The sequence below is a fragment of the Alligator sinensis genome, unplaced genomic scaffold, assembly GCF_000455745.1.
Source record: "Alligator sinensis unplaced genomic scaffold, ASM45574v1 scaffold1667_1, whole genome shotgun sequence".
In the NCBI taxonomy this organism is placed as follows: Eukaryota; Metazoa; Chordata; order Crocodylia; family Alligatoridae; genus Alligator; species Alligator sinensis.
Window position 1 is genome coordinate 711588 of NW_005842504.1, and position 4821 is coordinate 716408.

The 4821-nt window shown below is 49.7% G+C and overlaps 1 protein-coding gene across 1 annotated transcript in view; it reads left to right on the plus strand.

Annotated features, from left to right (window-relative positions):
- Positions 1-4821, plus strand: part of LOC102378390 (cytochrome P450 2G1-like) — an 18383-nt gene that overhangs the window by 3963 nt on the left and 9599 nt on the right. The window lies entirely within an intron of this gene.

Below are 4821 nucleotides of genomic sequence, written 5' to 3' on the forward strand. Positions count from 1 at the left end.
TGGCTGTCCCTCAGGATGCTGCCATCAGCCAGCTTGCCAAGAATGGTCTCTTTGATAGTTTTCTACAATCTTTCCAGGGATTGAGGTCAAGCTGATTGGCCTGTAGTTCCCCAGATCTACTTTCCTCCCTTTCTTGAAGATGGGTACCACATCTGCCTTCTTCCAATCTTTGGGTACTTCACCTGAGCGCCACAAGTTTTCAAATATCTTTGCCAGTGGTTGGGCTATGACGCCTGCCAGCTCCTTAAGTACTCGGGGGTGCAATCTGTCAGGACCCGCTGACTTGAAGGTGTCCGGCCTCTCAAGGTGATCCTTTACAAGGTCAACACCGATGCTGGGTATAAATTCACCCTCATCCTGGCTGTCCCGCATCATGCTAAGCAGGGTGGTCCCTTTGGGCTGATGAAAAACCGACGCGAAGTATGCATTAAGCAGGTTGGCTTTTTCCTGGGTGTCAGTTGTCAGATGTCCCATTTGGTTTAGCAGGGGTCCAATGTTACCCTTGCTTTTCTTCTGACTCCCCAAATATGTGAAAAAGAACTTTTTATTGTCCTTGATATGTGTAGCCAGGTGGAGTTTGGTTACAGCCTTGGCTTTCCTGCTTCGCTCCCTACAGATATGGACCAGTGCTGAATACTCCTCCTTAGTGGTGATTCCAGTCTTCCATCCTGTATAAGCCTTTCTTTTGAGGTGTAGGTGGTTCAGGAGTTCCCTGCTGAGCCATACCATTATGACATACCATCCCCCCCTGGAACCTAAACAGAAAATCCTGAATCACAACCCACACTAGAAGACACCCAATTTTGAAAGAGATCTTCCCAGAACCACCCATCCTAGCCTTTAAATAAGCACTGAACCTTGCCAACCTCACGACCAGAAGCAAACGTCTTATGGGCCAAAACACACTGAAAGGATCCAGACCTTGCCATGAAATGTCAAACCTGTCACCCTATTTCCAAAACTCCCACGGGAAATACACCCCACAATGGAAGCATCAACATTCCTACATCTCACAGCTGCACCTCCAGAAGTGTAACCTCTCTCATCCAGTGCACTAAATCCCCGAGGGAATACATGTAGGAGAAACCACACAACTGCATACCAGAATGAACGCACACCAAAAATCTAAGAAACAGAAAAAGAATCCCAATGGCTTCTGGGGGCACATTTCTCACAAGCCAACCACTCCCTCTGCAATCCCTCAGCTCTAATCCTTAAAGGGAACTTGCAGAACACTTTTTACAGGTGAGCCTACGAACTTCACTTCATCAACCTACTGGATACAAAAAATCATGGACTAATTTAGACATTGGATTTATGACATGTTATAAACTGCCCAAAATCTGATAAAACAAGTAACTTCTCTACAATTTACCAACTACATCTTATCACCAGGACATGATTCCTCTTCCCCCCCACCTGTTTCTCACCCATTGTCTGCCACACATTTGCATTTTCATTGACCTGCGTTCTTGCATACTAACTTCTATCCCATCCAGGAAGAGCACAAAACAACTGCAGATGCCTCCTATGCCTAAAAGAAGGGTGTTTCCACCTAAAAGCATGCAAAGACTTATCCCAGCTATTTTAGTAGGTCTAATGAAGGATATTGGATTTATCCAAAGAAACATGTGTGCGCTCAGATGTCACACACTTACCTAGGACAATTCAAGAGCAAGATATAACAATGCTTCATGGGCGTGCCAGCCAAGTCCCTCATGATTTCCTAATCTGGGGTTGCTGCTTCCCAGTATGGTATACACACACACACACACACACACACCCCTGCAGGCAGGCGTGCATTAAGTACATCAGATCAGACGCCTCTTGGCACTGCTCTCAGTCTCCTGGTGGTTTGGCATGATGGAGTTTGGAAATGCAGCTGTGCTCCCCCTGGCAGCCTGTGCTGCCGGCCTGATGATCTTCTGGAAGTGGAAACGGCAGCAACAGACAAGCAAACTCCCCCCAGGGCCAACTTTGCTGGAAGTCTGTCACTACGTGCTGCAGGTCTGGAACAAGGGAATGTTTGAACCTCTGAGGAAGGTGAGTCATCTCCTCCCCAGAACTACCACCTTCATACTGGTCTACCTGGGGAGCCATTTCTCCCAACCTCACCCAAGCAGCCGCACCCAGGAGCTATAGCAAAGCTCAGCACCTGTGCTAGCGCAGACCCCATTACCTCCAGACTATGTGCATGCCTGCAGGGTCAGCTCCCAGGACTGATCATGCACTCGCTTAGAAATAGATACAGTCCTGATGCCTGGGACAAGGACCCAGACTCCCCAAACCCCTGCCCCACAACCTTCTATGGAAGAACAATCTTCACTGGGCTACAGTTCATCTCCTTCTAGCTTGCTGTCCCCAACTAGACCATTCCTGGTTGTCTAGGGGGTGGCTCCAGCAGGAGATGTGGAGACAGCCCCATCACTCAGCCCACAGGAAGGGTACTGGGGTTGTGGGGGCTGGGTAGGGATCTACTTAAATCATGGTTTCAGGAAAACCAGCCATCTCGGAAAAATAGCATCGGCCATGATTTCTCAGGCAATCAACCAGGAGATTGCAGCCCATGTAAGAGAGGAAGGTGACGGCTGGTGGGGTGGCATAAAGGGCAGCAGCCAAGATGGAAGCTGCCCCTGGAGCATCTCTGACAATTAGCAACAAAAGGTGGGACTAGACAAAGGGTGGGACTGCACAAAGGGCAGGCAGCAATCGAGATGACAGCCACCCTCTTGTCCCTCCTCCCACTGGGGCCTCTGTACCAATCAGCACCAAGGGGCCAGGCCATTTCACTAATCAGTACAAAGGGTCTGGGTCGCTGCAAAATAACCGCAAAAATCGGCTTCCCTGGCAACGACCAGACCACAAGAATTCCTTCCTCTTGCCAAGAGTTAGTGATAGATATTAGAGTACCTCAAGGCTCAAAAGGAGCTCAGTGCCTGGGTCACCGACTTCTTGCACAAGTGGCCAAAACCACAAGTCTTTTCATCAGCGCCAGCACTAGCTCTGCTCTGGAGTCGGGGTGGTCTGCAGATAACTGCATTATCAGAGGGAAGCAGGGGCCTCCCCTCAGGGTGCTCGAGACCCAGGGAAGGGTCTGCTGAGCCCTGTGGAGGGCTGGTGATGTGCAGACTCCCTGCTCCTCACACTGCTTCCTGCCACGCTCCAGGAAGCTCCTCAATTCACACCCAGAACCATGGGTAGCTCTTGGGTGGCACCCAGCTCCCACCAGCATACTCGGGGCTCACCTTGGCAGTCGGCATCACATTCAGGGGCAAAGAACAAAATGCCTGAGAGGTCCAAGGCATGAAGAGAGCCTCTTGTGAGACCCGTTTGAATTGGGCAGAAAAGGAAGCAACCAGATGGCCAAAGGCTGCACCCGACAGCACAGTCCACGCTCTTTTCCTTGGCACGGGACTGGATGGATGTGTGACCAATTGCAGCCAGGCTCTTGCATGATATAACATTCTCCAGCCTACGTAGATCCTTATTAAATGCCATGTAACTACATGCGGAGGTGCATGGGAATAACCTGTACTGGGAAGGCTTCTTAAGCAGCCAGTCCATTCCTTTCTTAAGTCACCACCTAAAGGACATGGCCTGGCTTCTGTCCCATGCTGCTTTTCGTTCCTTGCATTCCCTCCTTGACACGTCTTTTTGGCTTATACATCCACTTAAACATGTGTGTGAAGGCTCTGGTGACCAAGAGCCCACACCCCTCCAGCTCAGCTCCTCAGTGGTCAATGGGGCCAGAATATTGTGCCTCATCAAATCCTTGGGACAGGTCTACCTCAGTACATTGAAAGCTTACTACCAGGGGCTCCCACGTCCCATTTCACGTCTGAGCACTACTGGAACAGAGCGAGGAGAAATCCCCCTGACGCACTGGAATCTCCGTAGAGCCCAACTGGCCCAGCAGTTGACTATAGGTCAGGTCACTTTTACTCGTAGGAAGACCCCTCACCTCACAGCTCTGCACCTCTACACCACAGCACTGCACTTGGGGCACACTGTTAGTGCATGTTCCACCAGGGCGCAGACGTTATTTCCCATCCAACTGACTTCCTTCATTGCTTGATGTCATCACATGCCCTTTGAAAGCATTACCATGCACTCTAGGAACCACCCCCAGGATATATAGCCTTCCAGATTCCTCTTATTGTTTTTGACTGTTCCAAATGTGATGCTGTCCAAAAATGATGGATGTTCAGAAAAAGAAAATGGAATCCACTTAGTGTAGGCTTGTTACTGGGACTTCTAGGCTGCTCTGAAGTGTGTGCATCCTCAGTGGTCGGCAGGGGTGGAAATGAGCAAGATCCTTTGTGTCAGAATTCACCTGGACAGCAGCTACTGAAAGGACAGAGGCAGTTTGGAATCAGGGACCAAAGGGGCCACTGGCTTTTCAGGGAGGAGGAGGGCGAAAGGGGGAGGGTGTCAAGAATCTTTGAACCTGACATACAGAAGTGAAGAGGGCCCAGGCCTTAAAACAGAGGTAGCTGAGAGCTGTGGGACACAAGCTCAACATAAAGCCAAGCCACCCCCCCAATGCCTGGCCCTCACATACTTCAGGGAAGGCTGGAACAAGACCCAGCAAAAGAAAAACCCAGCTCCTTCACAGTAACGGAATAAATAAGCAGGAAAGTGGTCGGTGGACTTACCATAACAATTTAAGTGGGTTTCAACTTAAGCTGAGGTATACCCTGCTGAAAAGGAAGATGCTTCCTCAAATGCACTTGATCTCCACTTCAGAAGAGTGTCATGCTAGATGCACTTTGTTCTTTAAAAAATGGTTCCGTGTACTGGACATCATGACTTGGTTCCCTA